This window comes from Spinacia oleracea, chromosome 5 (assembly GCF_020520425.1).
Source record: "Spinacia oleracea cultivar Varoflay chromosome 5, BTI_SOV_V1, whole genome shotgun sequence".
Classification (NCBI taxonomy): Eukaryota; Viridiplantae; Streptophyta; class Magnoliopsida; order Caryophyllales; family Amaranthaceae; genus Spinacia; species Spinacia oleracea.
The window spans coordinates 79,962,655-79,973,024 of record NC_079491.1 but is presented as its reverse complement, the minus strand read 5'-3'; the positions used below and the strand labels follow the sequence as shown (position 1 = coordinate 79,973,024).

General features: G+C 34.6%; 2 long non-coding RNA genes across 10 annotated transcripts; one reads left to right on the top strand and one right to left on the bottom strand.

The window, feature by feature from the left end:
* The first annotated feature begins 2,520 nt into the window (after positions 1-2,520).
* LOC110778761 (uncharacterized) lies at positions 2,521-6,739 on the top strand. Of its 6 annotated transcripts, none has more exons than XR_002530924.2 (5): positions 2,521-2,962; positions 3,336-3,464; positions 4,555-4,621; positions 4,715-4,816; positions 6,254-6,739. It is a non-coding gene; the product is annotated as an uncharacterized lncRNA (long non-coding RNA). The 6 variants fall into 6 exon arrangements; XR_002530922.2 differs by lacking the exon at positions 6,254-6,739 and adding an exon at positions 4,919-5,140 and having other exon boundaries at positions 2,522-2,962; XR_008920888.1 differs by having other exon boundaries at positions 4,555-4,816; positions 6,254-6,725.
* A 488-nt stretch (positions 6,740-7,227) lies between these two features.
* LOC110778762 (uncharacterized) lies at positions 7,228-10,079 on the bottom strand. 4 transcript variants are annotated; one of them, XR_008920890.1, is made up of 4 exons: positions 10,036-10,079; positions 9,501-9,799; positions 9,260-9,379; positions 7,228-7,827 (listed from the first exon to the last, which is right to left on the bottom strand). It is a non-coding gene; the product is annotated as an uncharacterized lncRNA (long non-coding RNA). The 4 variants fall into 4 exon arrangements; XR_008920891.1 differs by lacking the exon at positions 10,036-10,079 and adding an exon at positions 9,989-10,029; XR_002530927.2 differs by lacking the exon at positions 10,036-10,079 and having other exon boundaries at positions 7,347-7,827; positions 9,501-9,944.
* Between the last annotated feature and the right edge of the window lie 291 nt (positions 10,080-10,370).

Below are 10,370 nucleotides of genomic sequence, written 5' to 3'. Positions count from 1 at the left end.
AACGAAATGCTTATTCCGCGAGCTTTAGAAATATTCAAGTACGTTGGCACAACATTTTCGAAAATATACCCTAGATTAGACTATGTGGGGTTTGAATTTGGAGCAAATAGAATCTCTAATTGTATGGTGGTCACTTTGCTTTAAAGATTGATTTAAAGGAACCTAAGGCCGGTTTGTCCAAGAAATTATCTTTGTTAAGCGTGATGTAACCTTGTATTTTGTTGTATTTAGCATGTGTGGTGATGAAAGCAATAAAGCAAATAAAGCAACATCACAATACTAAATAAAGTGCGGAATTAGTAAATACAAGACCCCCTAGAAATGGACTAGGGAGTAGGTCGACATTGCCTAGAAATGGACTAGGCAAGTAAAGATGCGGAATTGAAAGTGCGGAATTGAAATTTCGGTATTGAAATTGCGGTATTGAAAGTGCGATATTGAAATTGCGGAATTGAAAGGTGCGATATTGAAATTGCGGAATTGAAAGGTACGATATTGAAATTGCAATATAGAATGGTGCATAATTGAAACTTGTACTTGGGCACATGAGATTCGAACGCCAAGCGGCTCCTTAAAATTAAGTGCGCCCGACACGAATTCAAAGCCAAAAATCTCAACTTGGGAGAGGTTGCTCAACCCAAATATCCTAGACTTTGCATATTGAACTTGAATTTGAAAACTTGAATATTGAAGTATTGAATTTGAAAGCTTAAATATTGAAGTATTGAACTTGAAATAATTGAAATTAAGAGGCTTGAATCTCAAAGGTCGGGCCTTTTAATGTTGAAAAGGCTAGACCTTTGATATGCTCTCACTTGAAAGGATCCTAGTTTAGGGAAGTAGTCGTGAGCAACCCTAAACATGGTGGGATCTTGAAATTTGAAAACTTGAACTTGTATATTGAAAAATGGAGTTTTGAATCTCAAAAGACTAAACCTTTAAGAGTTAAAAAGGTATCATCTTTGATTACTCCATACTTGAAGGTGATTCTAGTTCAAAGAGGTGATTGTAAACAACTTTAAACATCCTTGAATCTTGAAAGTTTGCATTTTTGTATTTTGAAAAAGTTTGGATTTTTGAAAAACATGTATGATTGTTGCAAGTGGCATTTTTAATAATAAAAATGCCAACTTGCTAATCATTTTGAAATCAAAACAACATGATTGATTAGAGTGGGATTCGGATTTACCTATTTAGGTTTAGGCAAGAGCTCCCAATTGCTTTAGAATTAGAGATTTTGTATGTGTTTTGAAGGGTTTTTTATTTGTATTTTGAGGCGTAATGTCAGTATTACGACGTTGTATTCTGTTTTTCCTCTCCCTTTGATGCTGAAAATGAGGGGTCTTTATAGGAGGAATGGGTGCAAGACGTCAGCACACGCCAGCGCAGCACGCCGAGGCAGCGCTGGGCGCTGGTGACGTGGCGTGAATGCCGCCAAAGCAAGGACGCGGGCTCCGTCCTTGTTTCGTCTTGTAGTGATGTACCTTTGTACGAATAGTACTAGGCTTGGCGTTTTGTGTTTGCTTGGAGGTTAAGGCATTATTTTGCGTCTAAAAACAAGCCTTTCTCGGGTTTTAATTTCCGGTTTTACGGGACGGGGCCCGGCATGCTCGGTTTTGTGGGTCGGCGCCCGAATTTGACTTGCCTTATACGATTTTGAGTGGAAAAGGCCTAGTAAAACCAATGGGATGGTCTACTAGATGACTTGGATTTTGAAAGTTGTATTTTGTACCGAGTTCCGGGAGGGGAACGGCCTCGGGAATTGGATTTTGGATTTTGAATTTGGAAATGTTCTTAGCAATTGGGATTTCCGCCCGGAGTTATTCCAATCACAAATTAGGTGTCTACACTAGCGTGTCGCCTGCATGTGTTTTAAAATGAGACTCTAAAAGTTTTGGTGTCGCACATTAATAACAGGCGACACCTATTTCTTATTAAATTTTCTTTTCAATATTTACTTAAAAAATCAAATTAAATATTTTCAGTGTCGCCTGTGTTAAAGAATTGGACTCTAAAAGTTTTGGTGGTGCACATTGATAACAGGCGAGACCTTTTTTTTTTTAAATAAAATAAAATGAAATACTTTTAGTGTCGCCTGTGATATAAAATGGGACTCTAAAAAGCGTCGGTGTCGCACATTAAAACAGACGACACCTAGGTCTCCTTAATTTAATTTAATTTTTTTTCTTGAAAATCAAACGAAATAGTTTTAGTGTCACCTGTTAATTGTTGTACGAAATAATAAGCGACACTAGATAAAATTTCCACACTGTATTAGAATTATTAGCATACACTACATCAGAAAAAACAATTAAAAAATAAAATTACGGGATTAAAATCCGAATCACTGATTAAATAAATAAATTCCCTGGACGAATATTTTCTAAAGATTTTCCAATTAAAATAACTAAAAATTTCCTAAAGATTTCGAAGAAATTCAACCAGCTTTAACCTAATCTTAATCTCTTAAGTCTCTCTTAATCTTGTAGTTCTCGCCAATCAGTGGAGAAACTATAGAGAATCCCGGTGGGTCACAACAAAACTTTTCAAAAACTTTAAAAAAAACTTAAGAAAAAAATTTTTGTCCAAAATGTAGACAGTACAGACCCGAAAGAGTGAAATTAATTCAGACCTATTTCGCGTAATACCTACTTCTCTCCTTCCCTGCTCCCCGCCGCACAGCCTGCCCACTTGCACAGCCCTCTGACTCACCGTGTTACCATCACCGACCCTTAGGTCCACCTTCGAGACCGGCTCACAGACAGTCCACCGTCACCAGCTCTGCGGCTCACCTCACCGCCCGCCCAGCCCGCCCACTCTGCGGCTCGCCGGCTCACTGGAAGTCCACCGTCACCGCGCTCAGCTCTGCGGCTCTGCGATACCCACTCTGCGGCTCACCTTCTCACCTCACCATTCACCGTTCTTCAACACTTCCGACCCTCACCATTCACCATTCTTCAAGGTTGGTCTTTAATTGCTCTATGTTTATGTTTTCATTGCAATTTTTGATTGATTTCTTATGTTAATTACTCAAAATTTCTGTTATTGGTGATTGGAATTGAGAGATTAGTATTGTTATGAGATTGATGCTTAAGTTTTCCATTAATCATCTGAATTATTTATTTATCATGCTCATTAATTAATGCTATGATTATGTTTTATTTGGTGGAATTTGGATTCTGGTTCTGAAACTAGTGCATTTTTTTTATCAAATTGAAACAATCTGCAAAGAAAGGTAAGGGATTTCTTTGACTCGTGAAACATCTGCAAAATTGAAGTATTAATCTTAAAATTATGTTTTATACATGTATGCTACTTATTTAGTCCTTTGCTAGGTGGTGAATAGGTGAAATCTCCAAAGTTCTGAATAGAAAGAAGTACATTCTGCAAATTTTCTTTTACAGTTGATAAACGGGTTTGAGATGTCACCAAGATTGATTCACGAAAAATGGATAACCTCCAAGGTAGTAGCACTCCTCTTTCTTTTCTTATTTGATAAATCTTAGTTTTCCTTGTATAGACCTCCAAGTTCTATGATATTTCCTCAGATCAGATTGCTTAGATGTACAGAACATGTTTACTTATTGCCAGGAAAGCATCAAATAGAAGGTCCTGAGCCCACAGAGAGTCATGCTTACACGGACCTCTATCACTTTGATAAATAGAAAACCATTATAGGAAGAAATTGTCAGTCTCATTGTAGCTGCTTCATTTTTTTTTTGCAAAAAAGGATGCAGTATTCAGACCAATCGTAGGAGCCACACCAAAAGAACACCCGTAGGCGAGATTTCTGTAGCTTTTACTGTGTTTCATGAACATGCTTGAAAATCATTTAGCTCTGCTAAATAGAATATGTGACCGAAATATCAGGAGATTTCAGAGTTTGAAGATGCCCAAGAGTGTGCCTGATAGCATTGCGAAACAAGCGCAGACTTTGATTTATATTAAATGTCTTCATGAACAGAAAATTGTAGCTTTGTGCCTCAGGTTTGGTGGTTGTTTGATTGTATACTGCCTACGTTCTATTTGTAATCTTAAACTGTTCTACTCCCTTTTTTCTTGGTTAAGACACAATTGAGATGTTAGCTTGTTGATATGTGTTGTATTGGATATGCTGTTATTCAAAAACTGAAAGTATATGGTCTTTCATTTCAGCAACCTAATAGATTTTCGCAAAACATAACGTCTATTTTGCATATTTCGGTAGTCGCTGTCTTAACTAATTACTATGTTCTAATTGTCCATTATACATTATGTCATTTGGTTTATACAGGGTTCTCTTTAATTTTGGGGTCATTTGGTTTTAAGAATTGAAAGTATTACAGGATAAATCGGTGATCACATGCATATTGAACAATGCTGTAACTGAGCGTATCATAGTTGAGGAAACTGTATTAGTGGTGTAGATGGAGCTGTCCTTTAATTATGCATGTATCTGATGTATCTGTTCAGTTTCAAGAGTCTTCAAATGACTGATATATGCCACGCAAGTGATTAACCGTGTTTCAAGAGTCTACAACTAATAATACTTGGAACAATTGTTCTCATGTTTAGGAGTTATCGGACTTGGCAAGCCAACAACAAAGGATCTCGAAAGTCTCTAAGATGGAAAGAAATTATCGTAAGATTTAATTAGTTTGATTATTATTTTTATCGTAATTCATTCATATATATGTTATTCTTTAATTTAATGTGTATTATATTTGTATCTTAGTGTTCTCACGAACCGGAAATGCTTGAATGTGGCTATTACGTCATGAAGTACATGTATCAAATAGTTTTACTTGGATTACAAAGTATTAGTAATGTGGAAGAGGTACGTGTACATGTATGTTTGTTATTATTTTATCTCGGTTGTTACTATATATGCGCTAGCTTTTATCTAAGCTTTACTAATTAATACATTATTTTGTTGAAGTACATATATTTTCACCAAACCCGTACACTCAAGAGGAGATCGATGATTTTGGAGAAAAATGGAGTAGATATTTTATTAGTAGTTGTTTGTAGTCATTTTCTAGTTTTCAGAGATAGAAATTAAACTATAACAAATCGTAGGTTATTTTTTGGAATACAATTATTTACAATTGTACGTTAAACCAACTTTCTTGTTTGAATTAATACAAAAATATTTTCGCAATTCTGCAAATCTCAGCTCTATTTATTATTTTTTTGAATTTATTACGTACGTAGAAATAATTTAAATTAGCGAGAACAAAATAAAAAAAAAAACTAAAAACATAATACACACTTTAGGTGTCGCCTCCTATAATTACATGCGACTCCTTATGGCTAATTAATATATATATTTTTTTTAAAAATAATATTTCCGGTGTCGCCTTTTGGTATAATAGGCGACTCAAAATGGGTAAATACGTTTAAAAAATAATTCGGAAAATACTTTTCGTGTCGCCTGTAACATTAAGAGGCGACTCTAAAGGTAATTAGCTTAATAAAAATAATTGTGCAAAACATCTTTCGTGTCGCCTCTTAGTATATTAGGCGACTCGATTATTAACAAATTTAATAAAAATGTCCCAACAATATGTTTTCGTGTCGCCTATAAACTTTAGAGGCGACTCGTACAATTAAAAAAAATAATTCCGAAAATTATTTTCCATGTCGCCTATAGAGATTAGAGGCGACATTAAAGGTTAATTAATTCTTTTAAAATAATTAAAAAGTACCTTTCGTGTCGCCTCTTATTATAATAGCCGACTCGGAAAGATTAATTAATAAATTAATTTTTTTGAAAAATATATCTTAGTGTCGCCTCTTCCATAACAGGCGACATGTATAATAATATTCGTGTCGCCTCAAAGGGGCGACTCCAAAACACCAAAAAGTTTTAGAGTCCCTAGTTTCAAAGTCGCACCATAGGCGACACTAAAGGCAATTTAGAGGCGACACGAAAAGGTGTTTTTGTAGTAGTGCTTGTTCTTGTTCGATTCAGGAGCTGCTAGGGAAGGCACGAATCACATTGTATGTAACCTAAATTATGCTAATTGACTATGTGGCAATTAATTTGGATTCCTCGCTTTATGGTTTTTCCGCATGAATTATATTGTTTGTATTATTCATAACTACAACTGCTTCGATCATCTATTTCATCACACGTGAACTTCTCCTCGACTTGTTGTGTTTGTGAAGGACTCAAAGTATTAAAGTTGAGATTATGAAGATTGGCCTATGATGATTGTCTTCCTTGAAAATCTTCTCAAAAAAACTCATTACTTCTTTTTTATATTAACAGGGTCTTCAATAGGGGTATTGCCTACCATGACCATGTCTATGCTATTCTTCCGTTTTCTCATTGTTGTAAGTGTATGGAAGTATTTTGTATTCTTATCTCCGTCTTTGAGCCATTTTTCATGTGAGCTATGCGCCTAGTAATACTCTCTCCTCTTCATCCAACTCCTCAACTCTAGTTGAGCCGTTTTCCTCTCATTGATTTCAGTGTTGCTCAGATTTCTTTCGTTTGTAATTTGATCAATAGCAGCACAATCAAAATTTGAGTATTCAACTGATAAGATTCTACAAAAAATGCAGCCTATATTATAGAAAATATCATATCCCCAACCAGTGGCGGACCCAGGATTGTAAATCAGGGGTGGCACGAAAACTTTACAAACTTCGTAGTTGTTAGTGTGTAAATTATAGACATTGTTATAGTTTTGTTATAAAAAATAAAAAGTGGGTAACTCGTAAGCATTTTATCATAATGTAAATTAATGTAGTTGATTGTAGACACCATAAAGTTCAAATTAATTGAGAATTTTTTTTGTAAATGTATCACTAAAAGTCCCAAAATAATAAGATGATTACTATGGTGATTGAACTACTTAATATGATTATTGTCAAAGCGAGTTTTTTATGAAAAAAAATGTGTCCAAATAAAATACATAGTACGAACTAGGAATAAAATTATGGTGGAAACAAGAAAAATATTTTTAATTTTTTTTTAAACGAAGAGAATGTTAGTTATAGTTGAAAAAATTATAAGTAATCATTTAAAAAAAAAAAAAGGTTGATGAGTTGGTAGTCGAACTTAGGAGGTAGGCAAAATAGAGTCTACAAAACCTCACCTAACCACTGCAACATCCTTCATCATATGTATACTAGTTTTCTATGCACGCGATGCGTGTGGGATTATATAAAAACTTAAAATTGTATTACAACCACTAAATATAAATATTAGATAAAATAAATGTTCACAAAGTAGTAACATTTCGAAATAAAAATAGAATTATATTAAATTACACAATATGTTGCTGTTAATTCTAGATGTCTCAGAAGAGACATAAAAGCAAAATTACATTAAATTACACAACATATGAATATCTATATATCATAAGAATAAATTATATAGCTGAATAAAAGTAATTATGCAGTGATAGAAACTAACATAATGATGCTAACATAAACCCGTTAAAGATCAACATTAGGCTTAATTATTGGGCCCAAACAAAGAAGCTTACAAAAAAGACCAATAGCCCGAATACAAAACTCTACCCAAGTGTTTCAACTTTTTCTTTCATTACCCTATCTCTTGTGTTGCCGTGAAACTTAAAGGATGATTCAGCCGCAAGTCCTGCACCAGAGGAGAGAATATAAGAATACAAAACTGGCGGAAAAGATAGTCACAAATCAAAATCCAAACTCGCAAGTTCATGACCACTCGTCTTCTCTCAGGAAGCAATTCTTTAGTTCTTCTCCCTCTTTTCTCCATTGATTTTCTTCTCTCTGGTGCAGTGTAGTTCCACTTTTTTATGACATTGTGAACCGCCATGGATCTCAATCTCAATAGTATAAAATTCCCACGAAAACCTGTCATACATCGAAACCTGCTATCAGAAACAACTTAGTGTATGCACTATTTGGTTTTTCAATAGGCTTAGTGCCTAAACATGTAATCAACAATGCAGCAGAGAGTAGACAGTGATCTGATCACAACCTCACATGGTCAACTGACACTTCAGCATGACTTTCAAACTCATTAAACCAAAAACTGAAAACTATCGGTAATACTGAAAATCAAAAATTGAATAGAAACTGCCAACCACAACAATAACAGCACTGAATACAGGATACTCATTAAAAAGGTAACCATGTAAGTGTAACAAAGTAACATACGCATAAGCAAAGCTGAAAGGGAAAAAAAAAAGAGATAACCCTCAGCCAGAACACTGCAGCTGCTGCTGGGAAAAACAGAAGAAAAACAACACTTGAAACAACTGCAATGAACAACCCGTGGCAGCAGACTGTAACAACAGAACAAAGTAACAAACAGCCTGCAAACAATCTAACAGCACAATCAAACTGCACCTGCTAAATTTCTTGACGTTTTTGATAGTTGCTAAATTTGTGGTGTGATTAGTGGAGCAAAGTCGCAAACTAATGTGACTTTCCTTTTTCTTATTTCTGTTTCAATTATGGCATGATTTTTGGTGAGTTAACCTGTATATTCTGTTGTGATTAAGCTGTATATTCCTTATTTATTTTGTTGTTGATTTTTTTTTTAAAAAAAAGTTAATATTTTTTCCGGCTGTTTCATTTTTTGGCTATTTACAGATTTTATTTTTGATTTTTTTAAAATCTGTAAACCACTGCTGTGATTAAGCTGTATATTCCTTATTTATTTTGCTTCTACTTCTACTCTAGCTTCTAAAGTAGAGTAGAAGTAGAAGCACCAAATTGAAGCTTCTGAAAGTTTCTCGGGGAGCTATTTTGCTCACTTAATGAACTTTTCTTGCTGCCAAAAATACCCCCCACAATACATAAAATTCCATGCGTGTCTTTCATAAAAGAACAGAAACACAAATCTGACACTCCACCGCCTTCCTATTACTCATCTTCTTCCTCAAATGCACCGTACCAACATGAAATCAAGAACCCTAAAGAAGAGTCTCTTCATAAAATCAAAGAGACCAAAATTAACAAAAATTGGACAAAATTATAACAAATATAAACAATTTTATGCATGTATCATGAACTTCAAGCTTGACCAAATTGAAAAGAGGAGAGAGAGAATATTTAGTATTGTGCTTCTGTAAATAAGGAATATCAGTATTATTTTACAGCTTAATCACAGCAGTGGGTAATCACAGCAGTGGGTATTTGCCTATTTACAGATTTTGGCTATTTGGCTATTTACAGATTTTATTTTTTATGAGATCTTTTATGAGATCTTATCTAGCTTTTAATAAGATCTAAGTAGTGGGTGCTAGATTTTAAACTGAAATTAATTAAGATGTCATACCATTTGATTATTGCTGATAAATCTAAGCCCCCTGAGAGCTCTGTGCGCGCCAGGCTGAGTTCGATTGAGTTGTGCCAGCTGTTTCCGACCGATTCCTCGCCGCAATCTCCGGGTTAACCACTGCATCAGACCGAGTTCGATTACAAAAATGGAAGGAAAAGTAGAAGAACCCAATAAGTCGATCATTTATAACCCAAATTTGAGCCTATTTTTTTCAGTAATAAATTGAAACAAAAAGCACCTTTAATTTCGAGTAACGAAGATCTTCCATTTTGAAAAGTAGCCTCACACACATTAGCACCTTTAGTTTTAATTTTAGATGTTAATTGTTGTTGCATTAGTAAATTGCAATGAAAAGCGTGAAAGGAACCGACATACTCACTAAAATGCATTCCAGGAGCTTAGTAGAGAGGAACAGAGGAAAAGACTTGCTCAAGTGGGAATAGCTTCAATGAAGGAGAAAGAAACACAAAAAGCTTTAGATCTCACCCTTAGGAAGTTCTAACACGGAATCCAACACCTCGTTTCCACTTTTTTGCTCTGTAAAAAAAACATAACAGATTTTAATCAGCAATTATACAAAACCCAGAAACTCAAATTTCTTAATTTCCCGCCAAAGTTCATCTTCTTTGAGCGCATTATCTAAGAGCGCTAGTAGCCAAATTTTAGTATCAGGTGATTTTTAATCAGATAATTAATCATAAACAACATCAGAATAAAAAAAATCACCATGAAAGTAAGTCTTAAAGAGAAGCTAACTGTCAAAAAACTTTTACCAAGTGTTTGGATTGGTATCACAACTATCAATCACCCATTAAAATATGAAATATGTTATTATTATTAACACATTGAAAGTATGATAATACATACAGGTATGTGCTCTACAAAATGTCATTTTCGGTGTCTGATAGCTTGGATTAATGAAACTAAAGTTGTTGATAATCAAAGGTCCACAACGAAACTACGATAATTCATAATGTTTTGAATTAGAAGCACTGAATTATAGACAATTACTTGGCGCTGTTGTCTATCTTCGGCTTTCGGCTGAACCATTTTCGATTTCACATCATCATAAACACCATCATAATCAAACACGGAAGGGTCTTCTTCT